At 41.3% G+C, this 23819-nt stretch overlaps 1 long non-coding RNA gene across 1 annotated transcript in view; it reads left to right on the forward strand.

Annotated features, from left to right (window-relative positions):
* The window catches only part of LOC144238233 (uncharacterized), a 47155-nt gene that overhangs the window by 1257 nt on the left and 22079 nt on the right, over positions 1-23819 (forward strand). Inside the window, exon 3 of the long non-coding RNA XR_013337043.1 lies at positions 22710-22771. This is a non-coding gene — a long non-coding RNA (uncharacterized LOC144238233). The remainder of the gene's footprint in view (positions 1-22709; positions 22772-23819) is intronic.

Genomic DNA, 23819 nt, shown 5'->3' on the forward strand with positions numbered 1-23819 from the left:
CCCCCGCCCCCCACCCCAGGGATGCTGCTGCCCCTGGGTGGCCTGTAGAGGGGTAATAAAGGGATGGAGCAGAGAGAAAGTGAAGAGGGACTTGCATTTTCATTGCTTCTGGGCTTCCGGTGGGCTGGAACCTTCATAGAAACTGTATTAGACAATGAATGTGTCCAGGTTCTAAAGTGAACTCGGAAAGCCCGTTTAATCCACAATGTTTCACATTGTAACATAGTACATAAAGCCTATTAATCCGCAGTGTGTCATAGCATACCGCAGTACAATTGGTATGAATTACTAAGACCATGTCTCAGAATTTCATGTCTGTGGGAAAAGTCATGGCAAATTCCAAGTACCCAGCTAGGAACCTGATGGTCAGCTGGGAACTCTCTGATGTGGAATGGTAACACTGTGTGCTTAGGGAATGTTTACCTGCGGAAACACCTGCTCTGTTGCAAACGACCAGATATCATTTGGGTTGGCAAATGAAAAAAGACATTTCTTTGCAGTGGCTTATGTTTTATATATATATAACTTCTGTTACATTTGCAGATAATGAAGTTTTAGCCTTATACCTGAAGAGAGAATATACTTAGTGGGCAGCATTTGTTGTCAATGGCAGTTTTGCTCATTGGTCTTTTAAACTGGTCCTAGAACTGTTTCCCTGTCCTGGGATTCTAGAATCAACGACTAGTATGGTTAAGCGAGGCCACTCTTAGACATTTGCCTAGATGAAAACTGCAGAGAGAGCTCAATCATGGAGTATTTTAAAAGTAAATCCTTTTAAAATAGATGGGATATATTCTTTATTTTTTTAAGTTTATTTATTTATTTTGAGAGAGAGCACATGAGTGGTAGAGGGACAGACAGAGAGAGAGAATCCCAAGCTGGCTTTGCACTGTCAGTGCACAGCCTGATGTGGGGCTTGAACCCATAAACCATGAGATCATGACCTGAGCCAAAGTCAGGCGNATTTAAAAAATTTTAATGTTTATTTATTTCTTTTATAGTTCATTGCCAAGTTGGTTTCCATATAATACCCAGTGCTCATCCCAACAAGTGCCCTCCTCCATTCCCATCACCCCCCTTTTGCTCTCTCCTACCCCCATCAGACTTCAGTTTGTCCTCAGCATTCAAGAGTCTCTCATGGATTGCCTCCCTCCCTCTCCCCAACTATTTTCCCCCTTCCCCTCCCCTATGGTCCTCTGTTAAGTTTCTCCTATTCCACTTATGAGTGAAAATGTATGGTATCTGTCCTTCTCTGCCTGACTTATTTCACTTAGCATAACACCCTGGAGTTCCATCCACGTTGTTACAAATGGTCAGATTTCATTCTTTCTCATCACCAAGTAGTATTCCATTGTATAGATAAACCACATCTTCTTGATCCATTCTTTAGTTGATGGACACTTAGGCTCTTTCCATGATTTGGGTATTGTTGAAAGTGCTGCTATGAACATTGGAGTACATGTGCCCCTGTGCATCAGCACTACTGTATCCCTTGGGTAAATTCCTAGCAGTGCTATTGCTGGATTACAGGAGAGTTCTATTGTTAATTTTTTGAGGAATCTCTGCACTGTTTTCCAGAGGGGCTGAACCAGTTTACATTCTCACCAACAGTGTAGGAGGGTGCCCATTTCTCCACATCCTCTCTAGCATCTATAGTCTCCTGGTTTGTTCTTTTTAGCCACTCTGACCAGTGTGAGGTGGTATCTCAGTGTGGTTTTGATTTGCATTTCCCTGATGATGAGGGACACGGGGCATTGTTTCATGCGTCTGCTGGCCATTTGGATGTCCTCTTTGGAGAAGTGTCTGTTCACGTCTCTTGACCATTTCTTCACTGGATTATTTGTTTCTCGGGTGAGTTCCTTATAGACTTTGGATACTAGCCCTTTATCTGATAGGACATATTATTTCTTACATTACTGTCATCTTTGTCATTATAATGAGCAGTAACATCACACGTAACATTCATTAAATACTTACTGTGTGCCCACAACAGTCTTTGAGAACCTCTACCTTAGAGCATCTAGTTTTTACAGCAAAAACTAGTTTCTGCCTAACAGTGCCTGAGAGAACCGCATTCACCATTATTCAAGATGTTTTTTTGTCAGTCAACAAACATGGAGCACCCTTCATGTACCAAATACTGTGTTAGACACTGAGGAATCAGTTCGGATTAAAATGAATCCCTGATGTTCTATAACTTAAAGTTGGAAGGGTATATAATTAAGCTAATAATTAAGTAGATCATTCTGGGTACACAGAGCGCTATGCTGGACTAGTGCAGAGCACAGAAGCATATGGTAGGGGATCTGTTCTTAGGGGAGAGTGGTCAAGGAGAACTTTTACACACAAGAGGGACAAGGCAAATAAGCCTCGTGAAGGCTGTGTTAGGCTGGGGAAAAGAAGGAGAGTGGGCTCACAGAGGAAGTGGAGTATATGGAGGTTGAGGGGTGGGTGAGAGCATGGTGCTTGAGGAACTGAGATGGGTCAGATACAACTGGAGCTGAGAAATTGACTGAGAAGCTGCTGAAGAAGAGGCCAGAGAGATGACATGGACGTGAGTCAGATCTTTCTGTGCCTTGGAGGCTCCCCTGAGGGGTTGGATCTTGATGCTCGGGACATGAGGAAGTCATTAAAGACTTTGGAGCTGAGAATAATCAGATTTGTATTGTATGATCAGATTTGTACTGTGAAAATTGTCACCTTGGCTGTGGAGAGTGGATTGAGGAATCAAGAATAAAAGGGAAGAGGGGTGCCTGGGTGGATCAGTTGGTTAAGCGTCCAACTTCTGCTCAGCTCATGACCTCACAGCCCGTGGGTTTGAGTCCTACGTCGGGCTCTGTGCTGACAGCTCGGAGCCTGGAGCTTGCCTCAGATTCTGTGTCTCCCTGTTTCTCTGCCTCTCCCCCGCTCACATTGTCTCTCTCACTCAAAAACTAAAATAAAGACACAAAAATTAAAAAAAAAAAAAGAATAAATGGGACGAAGTAGATGTGTCCAGGTGAGACAGAAAAGGGTCTGGACCAGAGTGGTGAAATTGGGATCAGGAGGAACTAAGATTCACCATATACCATGTTATACTGATTCTGAAATGTATACATGTCATATTTTCATCTCTGAAATTATAATAAGGCTTAGGTTTAAAAATAGTTTTTTGTTTCTTTTTCTTGGAGGTGTACAAGACAATGGTGCATCTAGCAATCAATGGCCTCTTATGTTAGATGAAATATGGCAGCAGGAGATAAAATCTACAAGGCTTGGTGGGGTCATGGAGCTCAAGGGGCCAGGGGTGCTGAGCAGCCAGTTGAATGGTGGGGCTGCAATTCTAGCAGGGAAAAGACTTTATGGGAACAGTTTTATTCTTCAGATTAAAAAATTTTTAATTTGGCAAAGTCAAACTAGAAAAGCCATTGGTTAATATACACCAGCAGTTGAGCTCCTCATTTTAAAGACTGTGAAGTAGGATATCTAGGTTTTAATTGTTGATATTAAATTGTTTTTGTTGGGATACCTGGGTGGCTCAGTCGGTTAAGCCTCCAACTCTTGGTTTTGATTCAGGTCATGATCTCACTGTTCGTGGGATCAAGCCCCACATGGGGCTCCGTGCTGATGGCACAGAGCCTGTTTGAGATTCTCTTCCATGCTCTCTCTCTCTCAAAATCAATAAACTTAAAAAAAATAAATGGTTTTTATTAATTTTGTTAAATAGTGTTTTATTAATTGCTGATACTAAACTGGTTTCATGTATAGATGCACCATTTTCCAACTTGATCTCCCTTGATCTCCTTTTAAGGCAGTGTATTTACATTTCCTACTGTATTTAGTGTTCTTTTCTATCAGTTTTCCTGTCTCTCTAGAGGACTGAATAACTAATGTGTACATGACTGACCATGTGGTGATACCAAATATTTGTCGGGTTGGTGTCTTTATGGCTCAGTTGTTCTGGAATGTCCTTTCTACTGCCTTTTAGGAAAACAACCACATTCAATATAATATTCATAAGGTATAAGGAGTCATTGCAGGAAAATATTGGGAAGATTTAGTTGTCTGCCAGTTTATCCAACTTGGAGGACATTTTTAACTGAAGAATAACAGGCCTACAGGTAACAGTTGTTAGTAACCTGACTAGGGGGTTTAGAAATTCTGGAGGTCCTAGGTGCCTGGTTGGCTCAGTCAGTTAAGTGTCTGACTTTGGCTCAGGTCATGATCTCATAGTTGGTGGGTTCGAGATGAATCTCACATGGGACTCTGTGCTGATGGCTCAGAGCCTGGAGCCTGCTTTGGATTCTGTGTCTCCTCTCTCTCTGCCCCTCCCCCATTTGCAAGTGCTCCCCTGCCCCGTCTGTCTGTCTCTCTCAAAAATAAATAAACATTAAAAAAAAAAAGAAAAAAATTCTGGAGGTCCTGTCTTAGTTTTGCTTATGGGAAAATTTAAAACATTGATGGCTAATGTATTCTCTTCTCTGTCTTGCACATGAAACAGATGATGGTTTAGAAGCATTACTTCTGACCAAATAATTTTGATAATGATTAGGTAATACATTTTAAAAATTTTCTTTTTATGTTTTATTTATTTCTGAGAGAGAGAGAGAGAGAGAGAATGAGCAGGGGAGGGTCAGAGAGAGGGGGAGATACAGAATCCAAAACAGGATCCGGGCTCTGAGCTGTCAGCACAGAGCCCAACGCGGGGCTCAAACCCATGAACCATGAGATCATGACCTGAGCAGAAGTCGGACGCTCAGCTGACTGAACCACCCAGACGCCCCTAGGTAATAAATTTCTAATACTGTTGTTTTGAAGATGATCTTACTTATTTACTTTCTAAATGCATGTGGCATTTTGAACAATTTCCAAATGCTTTCCTTTGCTTTGGGATTGGCCTTGCAGCTGACCTGGGAGGTTAATTTATAAGTACAGTAGGCATCTGTGAAAGTAGATTCCATGACTCCTATTTTGGGAGGATCATTGGATAAGTCCCTCACATTGTCATTTACTTTGGGGAATTGGAACTTTGGAATTGCACCTACATGTTCTCTGGTCTTATCCTGCTCAGGGGGCGAAGCGATCCATGGAAAAGGATGGAGCGAGGGGAGCTGTACTTGGGGGAAGTGGTCTAGCTGAGTGAAGAGAGTTCATTTGTCTCACTTGGCTGGAAAATACAGCGAGTGGTGTCTGACTTAGCTAATTCAGGTGCACAGTTGAAGCTCTCTGCGTACTGGAGGAGAGAAGCCAGGAATATTAAAAAGTAAAACAGAATGAGCTTCTGATAGTGCTGAAAGCATGGAATATGCCTCCTCTGATATGGCTCTTTTGCCCATGGCTATCAATAATAATTTAGCAAATCCTGTCTTTGTTTATATTCACACCAGTATCTGTTCTTTATTTTTAATGTTTATTTATTTATTTATTTTGAGAGTGACGAAGCATGAGTGGGGGCAAGAGAGAGAGAAAGAGCTTTCTGATTGTGAACATTAATAATAAACACCTTAGATTTTTATTGGATAATTAAAAAATATATAAGCATCTGAATTTAAATCTTTACCTTGGCTGTTTTTTGAGAATACTTACCTCATTGTTGGTGATTCACTTTCATTATTAACTGAGTAGTAAAAAATTAAAAGCATTTTATAATAATGAATACATTATTTTTAATGAATGTATAAAAGGGATTGATGTTTTCAGTAGACAATGAATTATGGTTTGGTGTGGTGTGCAGGTGAGGAAAAATGGTCCCAGGACGAATGAAGCTAGGCTTCTAGGGGTCTGTTCTATTTCAGTTGGGGGTTTCTTGGTGCCTTATCAAAATGATCTTCTCCAAGCCTCTGGTCTGTCAATCACAAACCAGTTGTTGAGCAACTTTGGTGGGTAAATAAAGTATTTGCTAGTTCAGAGAGGCATATAGAAAAAACTTCAGGAAAATGGGACTAAGATTCTTCATCTAAAGCCAAGAAAAGGACAAGAAAACAGGGACTCTGCTACAAATATGGTACCTCTGAGTGATGTAGACAAGGAGGTTCTAGGTACACATAGGCCCTCATGCCTGGTTTGGTGGACAGGCTCAGACTTTGTGCCAATTAGGAATAGAAGCCCTTTCCTGTGGGCTGACCTGGCTCCCGTCACATGACACAGCAGCTCACAAAGAGCTCTGGCGGCATTTCAGCTGCCACTTTCCTCCTGCCCAACTTACTTTGCATTTTTAGACACAGTCAAGTTGACAAACTGTTTCACAACCAAGGCTCACCATCCACAGTGAGACCTGGGCAGGAAGTGTTAAAGGTGTGCAAGCCAATCATTTTTCCTAGTAAACACACACACGGCTGCTACTGCAGAGCTTAAATGAGAAGGCTTAGAATAATAAGGTGAAATCATGCAAAAGCTTAGAATAATTGGAAAGCTTTTTCTAAAGAACTAGGTGGTAATCCAAATGTTTGCTCAATGCTTCAAATCACATTTTTTTTTTTTTTAGTATAGTTGACACACAATGTTACATTAGTTTCAGGTGTATAACTCAGAGACTTGATGAGTTTACGCATATGTTCGCCACAAGTGTAGCTACCACCTGCCCTGATGCACTGCTATTATAGTATCATCGAAATTGCTTATGCTGTGCCTTTTATTGCCCTGACTTAGTCATTCCATAACTGGAAGCTTGTATCTCCCTCTCCTCTTCTGTTTTGCCTCATTGAAAGCACACTTAAAAAAAAATTTTTTTTAATGTTTTATTTATTTCTGAGAGAGACAGCATGAGCAGGGNAATTGCTTATGCCGTGCCTTTTATTGCCCTGACTTAGTCATTCCATAACTGGAAGCTTGTATCTCCCTCTCCCCTTCTGTTTTGCCTCATTGAAAGCACACTTAAAAAAATTTTTTTTTAATGTTTTATTTATTTCTGAGAGAGACAGCATGAGCAGGGGAGGTCAGAGAGATAGGGAGACACAGAAGCCAAAACAGGCTCCAGGCTCTGAGCTAGCTGTCGGCTCAGAGCCAACACGGGACTCGAACCTTCGAACTGTGAGATCATGACCTGAGCTGAAGTCCGTTGCTCAACTGACTGAGCCACCCAGGTACCCCTGAAAGCACATTCTTGACATTAGTGGTATATAAAGTTGTTTTAAAGCAGACATCCAGCAGGGTTTAACGTATACACTTTGCCGTTAGAATTAAACCCACATTTTCTTAACCTTTTTCCTTTGGTCTTAACTTACCTTCCTAACCTTTTCCTCAGCTACGCCTTCGTACGATGCTTGCCACACTCCCACTAAAATGCACACGAAGTTTCCTACATCCTGTGGACAGTGCAAAGTGTTTCCACTCCAAACTTTCCTTCCCAAATGGCCTAGTGAGAGCACTACTTTTTTCCAAAACCTCTTATGCCTTTAAGCTGCTGTGATTTCTCTCCACTGAATTCAGGTAGAATTTGGCATATACAATATACTCTTAAAATTATTTATATTATTTCTTTTATTTTTAATGCTCAATGAAGACAATGATTTTTTTCTTACTCATCTTTCTATTTCCCAAATGCTGTGTTCTTTAAGTTTAGGAGATGAAAGATGCATGTTGTTTCAATGAATGAATTCATTCACTCAGTGGATTTATCCATTTAGGAACTAGACTTGCAGTATGTCTCTAGTTTCCTTCTCTCTTGGAAAAACGATGTTTCCAATTCCATGATTACATTAAATTTTGTAATTTTAAATGAAGAGTGTAAAATCCTACTATAAAATGCTAAAAATATGCATTGTTTCAAATAAGACCAAAAAATGCAGCATTAAAAATTTATAATTTTAAGTGTATATGGTATATATGGGATATATTTTTATTTTATTAAAATAATGTTACATTAAATAGTATATTTAATGTAAAAAAGGAGTTTGAGAAATGACATGGCATAATGAAAAATACTAGTATTTCTAATTTTAAGTCGACTATTCACTACCTGACTAACTATTCTCTGCTTCAAATTTTCTTAGCTAGAAAATCAGGAACTTACAAAAGCTTTAAGCTGTGTTTACCTTACTGACAAAAGGTTTGCTATTGAATTTTACTTTTATATATAAGTATATAAGAAAGATATGCCCCTTCCTTCCCTATGGTCCCGTAAGTTGTGACTATGTGATTACTCTTCTGCAATGGGATGTGAATAGAAATCGGATACAAAAGACACTCTCCTCCCTTTTTTTGGTCTCTTCCTTCATCCTATTACTTGGACCATCGTGCAACCCTTGTGGCCATCTTGGGGCATGGGGATATAGGCCACATCGTAGACATACTGAGTGGGGAGTTTGAAGAAGTCTGGGTCCTGAGGACCCCATGGAGTCCAGTTGCCTTACCAGCCATGACTACCCATGAAAAAGAGTTCTACTTGCCTCAAGTCACTATTTTGTGCCTCTGTTACTCACAACCAAGCCAACACCTTAGTCATATACCATCGCTTCTCATTTATTTGTCTTTTACTTTCACTAGGCTCCGAGCTCCTTGAAGGGAGGTACTATACTTTACCCATGTTTCAATTCCTAGCACCTAGCACAATGACTGACTTATATTGGAGTTCTCCATAAATGATTATTGAATGAATGCATGAAAAAGCAAGTGAGTTATTACTTGCTGTGTGGCAGCTAAGTCCCTTTAAGGTTGTTCAGGAAAGTTAGGGTAGGTGTGTCAGCCGTCTTTCTCTGGCCAGGTTTCCAGAATGAAGGTGCATGGAGCAAAGCCAAAGACGGCATGCTGATATTGTAAGAGAAAAAAAAATAAGCCTTTTTTTTTTTTAAGGCAAACAGACATTTATTTGAGCAATTAGAATTGCAATTCAGAAGACACATATTTAGGGAGAAGTCAGAATTAGATTCCCTAAAAAACAAGTCTTTGTTGTTGTAGAGTCTTGAAACTGTTTGTTACAGCAGCACAAAGTGGTGAAAGCTGGCTGATTATGGGCTTCATATTTGAGAAAATATGAGGAAATATATATGGAAATATTCTATATATAATATAGAACAATATGAGTTTGCTTGCCTGGAGGAAGCTTGTGACTTGGGACATTCTGGGCAAAGAGAAGTCCCCCTTGAGAGATACATGTTTTCAGCACATTGAATTCTGTAAGATCAGGATCTAGTTACAAAATCCCCTGCTTGTCTCAGGAATTTTGAATTGGCAAGATTCAAGAATTTTGTCTGTGTCTCATCTCCCAAAGTTTATGGGCCACATATCTTAGATGTGAAAGAGACAGGAGGGGAACCAAGAGGCACGGAGTATCCAGGTGCCAGTCTTGGTGTTGAAAACATTTTACATTCCACTGTCACTTGCAGCTCTTGGGCCCGGAATGAAGCATCCGTGTTCTACTTCTTCTGCTTCATCAGAAAAATGTAAAACTTCAGCTCCCCCCATCTCAGTAAGTAGGGGGCTGTTTACCATTTGAGTATAAATAATCTTTGGGTGGCTTCCTTATTTTGCACTCCACAAGTCTGATTGCATTTTACTGGCCACCAAACCAGTAACAAACAATTCAGGGATGTTTTTGGTGCTAAAAGTTCCAATTATAAGAGAAACTGTGAAAGTAGTTCCTTGGATCTTGGACAATAAGACTCAAGTGAGAAGCTACAGGAGCAAGACAAAGTCCCCAGGAGTCAGGAAGGCATGTTTAAAAAATTACATCTTGTGTTTCTTTCCTATTTTATTTCAATGCCATATGCACATCGTAGAATACCTGGAAATAACTACAAAATTATACTTCATTAAAAATTGTTTTCCCTCCAGGATTATATGTATCATAGATATATAATTTTCAGTTCCCCTTTTGGAAGATATATTGTCTCCGATTTTTAAAAAGGTAAATGCTCATTGAAAAAAATATGAAAAATACATGAAAAATACATTTAAAAAATCCATAACATCACCACCCAGAAATAATTATATTGAATTTTTTTAAATATTAAATATATAATGTATGATATATGCTGACTATTCAGTTAAATTCTAAAAGGTGAATTTTTTTTTTTTTTAAATAAGCTCTACACCCAACGTGGGGCTTGAACTCACCACCCCGAGATCAAGAGTCACATGCTCTATGACTGCGTCAGTCAGGAGCCCTTGTAAAGGTGGTGTTTGGCTCTTGTTCTGAAATCCCAACAAACCAAAAGTTATCATCTTGACACTGATGATCTTCTTTGGAGGTAATCCGTATGCACACTCTTTATTTGTCCTGCATCTCTTTCTTTCCCTGAAGCCTCTCCNCCCTGCCCCGCACCCTCTCTCCTTCTATGACACTCTAAGGTACATATTCCAGCCTTCACACCACCCAGGCCCACTAATCAGAGTGAGCTCATTCTCCAGTGGCGACAGGTGGGCTGACCAGAGTTCTTTTGATGGGATGGCGATGGGGTGAAGAACTGTGATCTTTTCTCCAGGAAAGTTGTGTTGTCCAAGGCTGTTGGCGCCATCTCTCTGCCATGTGATTAGAGAAAGCCCTGTGTAAATAAAGCCATGCAGAGGCAAGAAGAACTAGCAATAAAGAGGTGAACACTCCCAAAGCCATCATTTGGGTCTCTGGGTCAAGCTGGGCTTGTAATGTGAGCTGGTACATTGTGAGAACCTACTCCTGGTGTGAGATCGGCTTTTGTCCCTTGCTAAGGTTGCAGTTCTGGTTGATAAAGACTCCCAGAACCGGGCAGGTCACTGAATCAAAGAGTGTGGGCATGTCAAGACTTGATACACAATGCTACCTGATAGTGCAGTCGAAAGACTATACTGAATTAACGCTCTTACACCAACATTGAGAATTCCTGTCTTTTCAGACTCACAGGACCCAAGTGATTTGAGCATTAGCAATTCAAATTTTTACTTTTGCTAATTGTATTGGTCACAAAATAAAAACTCTTATTCTTTGTTAGTTACTAATGAAGTTAAAACTTTTCTTCATGAATCTATGGATCTATATTTTGTCTCATGTTGTCTATTGTTATTTCTTGGCCCATTTTATTTTATTTTATTTTAAAAAATTTTAATGTTTTATTTATTTCTGAGAGAGACCGCATGAGCAGAGGAGGGTCAGAGAGAGAGGGGGACACAGAATCTGAAACAGGCTCCAGACTCTGAGCTAGTTGTCAGCACAGAGCCCGACCCAAGGCTCTAACCCACTAACCGTGAGATGGACTGAGCCACCCAGGTGCCCCGTCTTTTTGTTTTTAAAACCATCTTCACCATTTTTAAGTGTATAGTTCAGTTTGCTCACACTGTTGTGCTTCTTTTCTTTTTAATTAACTTATAAAACCCTTTTTCATATAAAGTACTTTAAAAGTACTTACAGTGAGGGGCGCCTGGGTGGCTCAGTCGGTTAAGCGTCCGACTTCAGCTTAGGTCATGATCTCACTGTTCATGGGTTCAAGCCCCGTGTTGGGCTCTGTGCTGACAGCTAACTCAGAGCCTGGAGCCTGCTTTAGATTCTGTGTCTCCCTCTCTCTGACCCTCCCCTGCTCACATTGCCTCTCTTTCTCTCTCAGAAATAAATAAAACATTAAAAATTTAAAAAAAATACTTACAGTGAATATTTTCCTGGTTTTTCTTTTCTGGCACCCAGAAGATTAAAACTTTTATTGTAGTCAGTTAATTTCCTTTCCTTAGGTTTAGAAAGGATTCCCCACCTTAGAGTCGATCAGTGTTTCACACACATTTTCTCTAAACTTTTTTGTGTCATTTTAAGATTTCCTTTTATTTTTACATTAAACATTGCAATTTATTTATTTTGGTGTGCAGTGTGAGGTGAGAGTCTAACTAGATTTCTTTCCTGGCTCACTCTCTCCTGTGCAAGAATAAGTGAGGTAGGTAAGGATGCAGTTCCCAATGAAGGCATTTTGGAAATCTGTAGGGGCCTTTTTTGGTTGTCATGATGCAGGGACTCCTGGCATTTAGCGGGCGAGAACTGAGGATCCTACACATCTTGGGCTTTGAGGGACAGTTTCAGAGTCCTACTGTATTTTTCAACATCCTGCTGAATTAAACACATTATAAATATAAACCAGTAGTACTTTAGCACAGAATAATACTAAGAGGCTTCACAAAATTGCAAGAATGGCCAATAATACAGTATCCTGTTATTATGGAGAGGGAGGCTTAAATGAAATAAAGTTTCTACTTTTTCCAACCCTGAGCTTTATTGAAATATAATTGACAAATGAAATGGTAAGATATTTAAAGTGTAACAGTGTAACAATTATACACACACATTGTGAAAATATTCCTCCCATTGAGTTAATGAACACATTCATCACCTCATGAATTTACTTTTTTTGTGTGAATAAAGACAATTGTCTTTGAATAATGTAATGTATGCATCCTGCCTGTTCAACATAGTCTAGCGTTTCTAACTGTATCTTTAATTGAAAGAGTCTCTCTATAAGCAAGTCAACTGACTGCAAATGTGTAACAAAGAATTGCAATTCGTTTAAACACCCTTAGAACCAGGTGATCAAATTAGTGGAGACACATGAATTTCAGGGATTGCATTAGATTTTTTAAATAACTTGCTTTAAAATACCTCATTTTATTGCCATGCTACATATTAAATTTCAGGGGGAGGGAGATTGTCAAATGGCAAGAAATCTATATTGTGAAAAAAAATTTTTAATGTTTATTTATTTTTGAGAGAGAGAGAGAGACAGAGCTTGAGTGGGGGAGGGCAGAGAGAGAGGGAGACTCAGAATCCAAAGTAGGTTCCAGGCTCTGAGCTGTCAGCACAGAGCTCGATGGAGAGCTCGAACTCACGAATCATTAGATCATAACCTGAGCCAAAGTTGGACGTGTAACCGACTTAAGTCACCCAGGTGCCCCATTGTGAAAGTTTTATAATGAAAGTATTTATTAACATCGAGGTTGCTTCTTTTTTGTTTCAGTCTTTCTCTGATACAGTGCCTGCAAGTCTCTAACCTTTCTGTAGGCTCTCAAGTTAATTTTCCTTTTTCCATTCTATTCTCCACTCTGAGGATTTCTAAGTCCTGGCCACTGAATGTAAGTTTTTGATACATGATGGGATTTCACAAAAGGAGACATGCTTCCTATGATACTTGGCCAATTCCCTGCCTTTCCATGTCCTGACAGAAACAGTTATGTGGATGCTATACCTATGAACTAGGTTCTAGTTATTTGTGAGAATATCATTACTAACTCCTTTTTTCTACTTTGATGGTCTGTAATTTGCCTTGACATGCTTTTTCTCTTCTGGTTAGGATCATTTCTCTCTCTTGGCATATATAAGTAAGTTTTGTCTGTTACCATTTGTTCAAACACTAGATTTTATTCTAGAAGCACCTGTATCTCTGCTCCTTTACCATTCTGTGCTTCTCACATGGATTGGCATCTTATATTTTCTCTCTCTCTCTCTCTTTTTTAAATAGACTCCATGACCAATGTGGGGCTTGAACTCACAACCCTGAGATTAAAAGTTGCATGCTTTACCGATGAGCCAGCCAGGCACCCCTTCTTGTATTCTCTTAAATCCAAACTTACTCAGTTTAAATAGGGGCAAACATCTAACTAATTATGTATTCTAATGTAGTTGTGCTGCTCAGCATTTCAATGTTAAAATATATTTTATTTTGTAGTAAACCCTTCATGATACAATTGGAACATTATATTTTTTTCTGAAATGATGTGTCTAGGTTGGTCATTTTATCTGTGAGTTACATTTTAGAATGGTATGGAGGCCTAAATATCTTTGTTAGCTTAAGAGATTAGGTTGGAAATGCTTGAGGATCACTGGGGAAATAATGAGCAGATATTTTTTGACAAGTGCATAGCTAGCTTGTCCATAGATTAAAAGAAGGAAAATCATAGCTATCACTTTTCTAGCACTTACTCACTTTTCTAGCACCAGGCCCTGTTTTGAGCATTTTATGTGTATTAACTCATTTATGTCTCAAAACAACCCTATGAAGTGGGAACTATTATTATCCACATTTTATGGAGGAGAAAATTGAGGCACAGAGAAATTAAGTAACTTGCCCAAAGTCACAGCTGGTAAGTGGCAGAGATAAGATGTACTGAGCGATTATTATATCACAGTGTGGGAATAGGATGTATCGGGGACTATTATTAATCACAGTATGATCAAGCAACTTGCCCAAAGTTACAGTTTGGCAGATCCTGGATTCAGATCCAGGCTCTTGGCCCCAGAGTTTGTGCTTTCAATGATCACACCGCCTGGGCTTTGACCAAGCTCTGCTTTGTGGTTTTTGTCATTAGGCTACATTAACCTTGCAATAATAATTTAAAAAATTATTAATTGATTTAAAAAATTCTCTGGATAGATAACCAAAGAGGCATCTCTTAGAGATATCATATGATGTCATAAGAAATCTTTAATTTCTTCTTTTTTAAACTATTGTTGCCATTGAACTGTTTTTGGAGTTTCTAGACTGAGCGCTTACAATAACAGAAAAACTGTAGCGGCAGTCTAAAGGATCTTGCCGTAAGTCTTGAAATTTTGCAGCAAAGTTCAGAAAGAAAGAGTAAGGAAGTGGGTGGGACATGGGGTCCATGAGTAACTTGAAGCCGGGGGACCTGAACCATGGTCCCTTTGTCTCTATACTTCTCTCAGACTGGCACTGACTGGCACATGGGTGGCTGGGAGCAGTAGCAGAGATGGTGATCAGCAAGGAGGAAGGGTAAGTTACCATTTACGGCCGAGTTCCTCCTCTCCATTGTCATCAGTGGTACCTAATATTAGGAGGCCCATGACATTGACCTCACTCTCAGAGATATGTCCCTGACATGGCAAAAAGGATGCCTCGACAGTTTTGCTTCTAATTTTGAACTTAGGGAACTTCACCTTTCCACATTTTCCTTCTGCTCCATCTTTGAAGCCATCTGGAGCCGGGTCCTCTACCTCTCACTCTCGTGTCTGGTGCATTTGTGCGCCTGTGCGCCTGGGCTCAGTCATGTGCCCTGTGACTCTGGACGTTCTCATGCCTCCAGTTTCGCACCCCTCCCACCCTCCGCCGCAGCCCTTCCTCACTGGTGCTCCTCTCCTCGAGTCCACAGTGCTGCTCCGCCCTCCCCAGATGGCCTCACATAGAGCTGAGCTCGTAAAAGAGCGTCAGATGAGAAGTTCCTCAGTTTCCCTTCCTTCCACTTGCAAGTGTGTCTGTGTTCATCTATTCATCCATCTCTGCTTTCCCTTCTGTTGCTGAGAAAGTAGTGGCCCTGGGCCCTCCCGAGACTCATTACTCCTTTCTGCAGTACATGTGGTGGCCTTGCTGCGGTAACAAACAACCTGTACTCCTAATGCCTATAGTTACAACCTTCATTTCTCTTTCAAGGTCCTGGGCTTGGCTGAGCTTGGCTGGGCTTGGCTCCAGGTGGCAGGTCTGGTTGGGTCCGGGCCACCGTTTTCTTTGAGGTCCCAGGCTGATGAGGCACCACCTCCCTGACCCCCTGAGGGCAGAAGTGCGAGAAGGGAGCAGGTCCACCCAGACCTCTTAAGGCTTCTCTTTGGAGTTGATACATAATCATTGTCTCCACATTCCGCCGGGCAAAGCAAATCATGTCCCAAAGTCACTGGGGCAGGAAAATAAAGTCCAGCTGTGGGGGTTTTTGCTGAACAATAATACGATCTACCATCCACCTTCTCTAAAATCTTGACACCCCCCCTCCCCCCCAACCATTATATTTATTCTTGTTAATTCATTGTCTGTTCTCATTCTGCTTGCCTCCCTTTCTATCTCTTTCTTCATTGGCTTTCCTAACCTACAAGCAAATAAATCTTTCCTTGTCCTTGAGGAAAGCTTCCTTTCTGTTAATTATGACTTAACTCCAGCCATTCACATCCTCCCCTTTACGACCTCATAGAGTATTTCCTGTCACCTTAATCATCTCCTACTTGTCCTTAGCAGTTACTATCTGCTGTCCCCATGCTCATGGTGAGCCCACTGCAATCTTCCACCCCCAGGAACCCATGCAAACAGGCCTTGTTAAAGTCCACAGACCACCTGATTCCCAGCCAAGTCCACTGTCCTGTTCCATTTCATTTTGCTGCAGCATTTTATATGCTTCATTCCCTTTCCTTGGAATTTTCTCTTTTTGGATTCTCTAAAACTGCTGAATTTCTTCCTTCTTCTGATAGCTCCTTCTCTGTCTTCTACACAAAAGAAGAAGACTCCTTCATTCTTTGATCCATTCATTTGGCCAATAGTTATACTGTGCCTTATACATGCGGCACAGAGGACATGGACACATCCCTGACCTCACACTCAACAGGATCACACGTCGTTACAAAATTGCAGTGTGGTGTGGCCATGGCTGTGATTAGGGACCTGTGGAGAACCTAACTCAGATTGAGGGTTGTTAGCAAACTGTCTAGAGAGAGGTGTCATGTGAGCTGGTTTTCAGAGACCCAGGCTGAGAGGACAGGAATGACATTCTAAAAAGAGCAGGTAGTGCTTGCGATGGTCCAGAAGCTGCTCCACCCTCAGATGACTTTCCCAGCACTTCAGCCCTGTCTCTTACTCTGCACACCTTTTTCTCCTGGGCTATCTCAGCCCAGAACACTCTCCTGAGTGGGTCCCTGAGTGCCTACAGGATATCTAGCTGCATGGCCAAGAGTACTTCAAGTTCAATCCTGAATTCATTTTCCTTTCTTTTCTTTGATTTCTTTACTTATTTTTAGTAATCTCTACACCCAACATGGGGCTCAAATTCACAACCCTGAGATCTAGAGTGGGATACTATATTGACTGGGCCAGCCAGACACCCCTTAAGTCATTTTCTAAACTTCAGCTTTGTTCTTCCTCACTGTATGGCTTCCTCGTCATGTCACAGGCAAAGATAGAAACCTTGGAGTACTCTTAGATGCCTCCCTCTTTCCTAACTGCCCTCTGCTCACCACCAGCACGCTTAATGCCGAGCACATCCTGCCAATTCTATGTTGTTTTTTTTAAGTTTATTTATTTATTTTGGGGGAGGGGAGGCGCAGAGAGAGAGGGAGAGAGAGAATCCCAAGCAGGCTCTGTGCTGTCAGCATGGAGCCTGATGTGGAGCTTGATCTCACAAACCATGAGATCATGACTTGAGCTGAAATTAAGAGTCAGACACTCAACTGACTGAACCACCCAGGCATGCCTGCCAATTCTTCTAAACTGTTTCTCAAATCCTTCACGTTGCTCAAGTGTCATTACAAGTCTTATTGTACAAGGGGTGCCTGGGTGGCTTAGTTGGTTAAGCATCCAACTTCGGCTCAGGTTATGATCTTTCAGTCCATAGGTTTGAGCCCTGCATTGGGCTCTGTGCTGATAGCTCAGAGCCTGGAGCCTGCTTCTTTCTCTCTGCCCCTCCCCTGCTCTCACTCTCTCTCTTTCTCTCTCTCCAAAACAAATAAACATTGAAAAAAAAAGGAATTATCACAAAATCTTATTGCTGGTACTAGATATTGGTCTCCAATTTTATCTCATTCACTCTTCTAATCCTTTCTTGTCTTTCTCAAAGACACATCGGTTTACAAACTGCTATAGCTTACACAAGTGTTCATATACACTCTGTTCCTAATAGTCAAAATGTAGAAACATCCTGATGTCCACCAAGAGGTGAATGGGTAAACCAATTGTGGTATATCCATACAATGGAATATTATTCTGCCTTAAAGAGGATTGAAGTATTGATATGAGCTACAACATGAACCTTGAAAACATAGTAAGTGAAAGGAGCCAGACATCAGAGGCCATATATTGTATGATTCTATGATATGAGATGTCCAGACTTTGGAAATCCATAGAAACAGAATGTGGATTGGTGGTTGCCATGGGCTGGGCATAGGGAGGAAAAGAGAGTGACTGTTTAATAGGTATGGCGTTTTATTGGGGGATGATAGAAATGATTTGGAACTTGATAAAGGTGATGGTCACACGACATTGTGAAGGTACCAACTGCCACTGGACTGTTCACTTCATGAGTTTCACCTCCATTGAGAAGAACAGCCTTATGAAGGCTCTGAAAGAAGGAAGATTACACCTTGGAGCTTGGCTTGCATTCTCTCTATGCTTGTCTACAGTCTCTGTTTCAGGCTCTCTGTGCCCTTCTCTCCCCACATCCCGTCCAGGTGCCCTCCTTCCCCTTCTCTACTGCCCCCTAGCGGCCTTTATCGAAAGTCCAGGCAGCATTTCAAAGCCATTTTCTCTTGAGTCCTCTCCCCTCACCGTTTGTTTTACAGGAAATTTGAAGGAGTGCTGGACGTAGGGAAATAGAGAGAATCCAGGATTTTTGGACTAAAACAGACTGAATTCACTTTCCTGTTCTACTACTCATTTGTGATTGAGAGTGAGTTGATTAACCACTTTAAGCCTCATTTTATTCATCCATAACACCAATAATATAATAACACCTGTAATGTAAGATTATTGTGAAGAGTAGGTGGGATAATACATACTAAGCTGTTAAAACAGCACTGACCACCTGGCAAGCTCATAGTAGATGTTGGCTATTAGGATAATGTCTATTAGTTTCTGCTCATCCTTTGAAGCCCAGATTGAATGCCATCTCTTCAGTGAGACCTGCTTCGACTTCCCCAGGCCAAAGCAATCCTGTATTTAGTGTTATTATACAGCTTGGCCACATCTTCACACATCATACAGTTTATCATACTTGTGTTTTTTCTATGGGGGCCTGAGAGCTCTTTAAGACAGAAGATCTCCCATGTATCAAATGATTTGAATTTCTGAGGCAAACCATGAGAGACTCTTGAATGCTGACAAAAACTGAGGACTGATGGATGTGGGGGGAGGGGGGATGGGCATGGAGGAGGACACTTGTGGGGATGAGCACTGAGTGTTATGTGGAAACTAATTTGACAATAAACTATTTAAAAAAAAATGATTTGAATTTCTTTTTTTCCTTTTTTGTTTGTTTATTTATTTATTTTGAGAGAGAGAGAGGACAAGCTGGGGAGGGCCACAGAGAGAGAGGGGAACAGAGAAGCCAAAGCGGGCTTCATGCTGACAGCAGCAAGTCTGATGTGGGGCTCGAACTTACGAACCATGAGATCATGATCTGAGCTAAAATCGAACGCTTAACCGACTGAACCACTCAGGTGCCCCAGATGATTTGAATTCCTTATCCCTTCTCTCCTTTAGGACTCCTCCCCAGGAACTGAAGCTGGTTTGGAACCACTGTAGAAGGGGGCCAATCAGCTCACCTGCTGCTCAATGCAGCTTGCTCGGGCATGTCATTAAAGATCATGACCCAGCCACCTGAGCTGATGACGTGGTGGGTCTCAGTCCACTCTAAACGATTTAAGTGATCTCAGAGCCTCTGTTTTGATTTTAGATCCTGTGATAGTTATTCAAGCAGTCAACATTCTTTTCTTCCCTTTACATAATCATTTCATCCTCTCTTTCTGTGCTCCGTTGCCCAGTGTGTGTGCCAGTAGAATTGACCGGCTGGATTACGACGATTTCTAGATTTTTTACACACACTGAGGCACCTTACCAATTTGGTCCCATGTATTTGGGAAGAGAAAGCTCAATGTCAGACAAGAAACCCTGTGACAGTCCTAAGATTTAGGGCAGTAATCTGCTTATTCTGGAACATTCACTTTACATTCCTCCATGCCCTGCAATATCCTAACAATTTGACCCAATTTCACACAACTCCCTGATACCTTCTCTATTGTTAATTAGGCCTGCCTCCTGCCTGATCCAAGAAAAGTCTGAATTCAGCCTGGACCATACCACTAGCATCTTCCCACAAAAGCTCTGTATGTGTGTTAGACTTTCAGAGTTTCTTGGAAGATTATTTTTAAAACCATCAATTTTTGTTGGGAAAATGTCAATTTTCAACGTTCTTAGAATCCTTGGACAAAACTGCAGATGGAAAATCTTATGATACTTTACAGGCCTGCCCCCACTGTCCTCCATGCTACTATGAGTCTAACAAGTGAAAAATGAGGCGCCTGAGTGGCTCAGTCAGTTAAGCGTCCAACTTCGGCTCAGGTCATGATCTCTCAGTTGGTGATTTGGAGCCCCACGTTGGGCTCTGTGCTGACACCTCGGAGCCCGGAACCTGCTTCAGATTCTGTGTCTCCCTCTTTCTCTGCTTCTCCCCTGCTTTTTCTCTCTCTCAAAAATAAATAAACATTTAAATAAATAATAAATAAATAAAATGTGAGAAGTTAGTCTGGGTTGAAACTCATAAGGAGAAGTATTGAGAAGAGCTGAGGCTCTGGAGCTTGTTAGACATGACCTTGAACTCCAGCCCCACCATAGTGTGAGGAATGAACTTAGTCTTTCAATCCCTCAGTTTCCTCATCTGAGTGGTGAGTAAAATATTACTTCTAAGATTTGTGTAGAGTTCCAAATAGGACTTTTGTAAAGTACCTGATAAAGAGTAGAATCTTGACAAATGTGAGTCCCCTCTCCCCCAACTCTTAAAATCTCCCCTTTCTCTCTGTGCCGTGGTTGGTCATAGCAATTTTCCAAAGTCAAGTATATTGAAAAAATTGGTCTATTTCTTTTCTTTTTGGTGCTCTATTTTTTAAAGTTTATTTATCTGTTTTTGAGAGAGAAAGAGAGAAAGCCAGTGCGGGAGCAGGGGAGGGGCAAACACAGAGGGAGAGAATTCCAAGCGGGCGCTGCAGTCAGCATAGAGCCTGATGTAGGGCTTGAATTTATGAACCGTGAGATCCTTACCCAAGCTGAAACCAAGAGTTGGATGCTTAACTGACTGAGCCACCTAGGTGCCCCTTGGTGGCATTAACTTCTCAGTAGTGTTATAGAATTACTTATGCATTGTGCTGCTATTATGTTCAATCAGCTGGAGAGTGATAGGTGAAATGAAATGGAAGCTTACTATGAAGTATCATTCAGCTGTTAGAATCAACAGATTAGGCCTACAAATTATAACATTGATAGATCTCAAAAACATAGTACATAGTAAAAGAGAAGTAGAATGTAGTTTATGACCCAATACCATTTAGATAAGTAAAAATATATGCACATTCCCAGGAATCTATCCCACAGAAATAAAAGTACCCATATGTATAGATTCATGTTCACAGAACTTCATTGCAGCTTTGTTTGTAGTGGTAAAAAAACAGCACAACTGAAAAGCCCATTAGCAAAAGAATAGCTGAACGAATCATTGAACATTCATAGCATGAAATATTATGCAACTGTTTAAAGAATGCATTAGGGGCGCCTGGCTGGCTCGGTCAGTTAAGTGTCTGACTCTTGATTTTGGCTCAGGTCATGATCTCATGGTTCGTGGGTTCAAGCCCTGTGTGGGGCTCCATGCTGATAGTGCAGAGCCTGGAGCCTGCTTCAGATTCTGTCTCCCTCTCTCTTCGCTCCTCTCCCACTTGCACTCTTGTCTCTCTATCAAAAATAAACATTAAAAAAATTTTAGAAAAAAGAGAAAAGCAAACTGCAGAGAGATGAATTTTGAATCCATTTTCATTAAAGTAGATCTCTCTCTCTCTCTCTCTCTCTCTCTTTCTCTCTCAGACACACACACACAAAGGATATATGTGTGTCCAGGAGTTTAAGGGTTTGAATGACTCTGGAGAAATGTGTGGGACAGACCATGCCCATGCTGTTAGCAGTGATCACCTGCTAGGGNTATCAAAGACTAGAAAAAAAGTCTCATGATAGAAATGTTAAGTAAAAAATTAGAACACAAAGAATCTATCTCTGAGATCACTTCAAATGTGTGAACAATGAAAATGCAAATGGCAAAGACTATCACAGGAATAAAAGAAAATCTGGGTAAGAGGATTATGAGCAAAAGAAGAATTTATGGACACAAAACACCAATATCCCAATATCCAAGCAAACAAAATAAACAGCAAGCACCTTAGGCTAAGCTGCCTGTGGGTTGGAGGACAGGAGAATAGAGGTGAGTGGGGAGATCAAAAGGGAATTTACAAAAATTAAAGAGACGGGGGGGCGCCTGGGTGGCTCAGTCGGTTAAGCGTCTGACTTCGGCTCAGGTCATGATCTCACGGTTTGTGGGTTTGACCCCGCATCAGGCTCTGTGCTGACAGCTAGCTCAGAGCCTGGAGCCTGCTTCAGATTCTGTGTCTCCCTCTCTCTCTGACCCTCCCCTGCTCATGCTGTCTCTCTCTCTCAAAAATAAATAAAATGTTTAAAAAAAAAATTAAAGAGAGGGAGCAGGTGTGGACCAGTGATAATGATGGCCCATAAACTGCGGCGTAAGATGAACCCAACACTCTGCACCTCAGGTTAAGAAGTCAGAGTAAGAACTTTCCCCTAGAGTAGCTGATGAAAAGAGCAATTGTAATAGAACTTACAAGATTTCACTGTAATCTTGGACTTAGGGTCAAATTTTCCACAGAGCATAATTCAAAGGTGGCCTCTGTAAGCCAAATCCCAAGTAACTAAACTTCAGGAGGGGTCTGAGGAAGACCTACTAAGCATCATTAATATTCCAGGCATGGGAAATCCCAGTTCTGTGCTCCAGGGGCTCAGTCCGGTGTTACGTTTATTGACCATTGGGGGAACGGAACAGTCAGCCCCTCCACACACTGGCTCTTGTAAACCTTCTAGGAGATCACTCTGGGGAGAATATTAGCTATTAATTAGTTCTCTTAAATAGTGGCTTTGAACTTTTGGAATTCGAATTAATTGATGGTCTGAAAGAATGCCATGTAATTTTTACGGCATTGAGTCTTTTTTTCCTAGGATTAATCTAACTTTGTTCTTTCCCCCTTGTTTTCCCAGGCTTGCATCTTTTTAGCAGCCGACTGCACATATCTTTTGAGCTTTGAACCATGCCCCAGTGGGTAAGTAATTTCATTTAGGTAAACAGTTTCCAGAAATAGATTCAAACTGCGAGCAAACAACTTGTTTGTGATCGCAGGCGCTGCCTGCGGTCCGATGTCCGAGGCTAATGATCTCATGTCTGCTGATGCCGGTAGCTGACTTCCCCTCTTTGTCAACTGTCCCACAGATGTGTCGCCTTCTCTCAAGGTACAGATCAGGCCGTGTAAATAAACTGGGTTTCGCCAGGCCTGATTGGGCCCCAGGAGAAGTCACACACAACTGCAGTGTGGTTGATCCCAGTGTGAGGTACCTTACTTGCCCGGCATTGAGCTGTTCGACTTGCTGAAAGACCTGTTAACACAGTTGCCATCCTTCTGCCGGATGGCACCCTATGCTATGCACTCATTATAGTTAATAAGCTGTTAGCATTTCCATTACGGGATTTTTTTTTAGGGTTTATAACCTGGAAATAACAATAATTTGTCTCAGCCCGAAACTCCAGTAACGGGTGATAGCCCTACCAATACTTTCACTCTTACTAATGTTGCTAGGGTGGGACGAGGTGGTTCTGCCCTGTGTTTGTAGCATACAAAGAGGAACACGCTTAGGAACTAAAAGCCTTTTCCTTTTCCTTTCCATTTTTAGAAAACAACCAAATTAGGGGCACCTGGTTGGCTCAGTCAGGACAGCATGTGACTTTCGATCTCGGGGTTTTGTGAGTTCCAGCCCCATGTGAGGCATAGAGATGACTGAAAATAAATAAACTTTAAAAAATGAAATTGGGCAATAGGTCAATCTGGTATCAATACAATGTTGGGGCACCGGGTGGTTCAGTCCATTAAGCATCTGAATTCAGCTCAGCTCAGGTCATGATCTCATAGTTGGTGAGTTCAAGCCCCACATTGGGCTCTCTGGTGTCAGCACAGAGCGTGTTTCAGAGACTTTGTACACCCCCCGCCCCCCCAGCACTCTCTCTCTCTCTCAAATAAAAGTGTTAAAAGAAAAGTAAAATGTTGCCAGAGAAGATAAGATCACTAAGAACTGGGGATGGGGTGGGGACAGCTGCAG

This window comes from Crocuta crocuta, unplaced genomic scaffold (genome assembly GCF_008692635.1).
Source record: "Crocuta crocuta isolate KB4526 unplaced genomic scaffold, BGI_CrCroc_1.0 scaffold318, whole genome shotgun sequence".
NCBI classification, from domain to species: domain Eukaryota; kingdom Metazoa; phylum Chordata; class Mammalia; order Carnivora; family Hyaenidae; genus Crocuta; species Crocuta crocuta.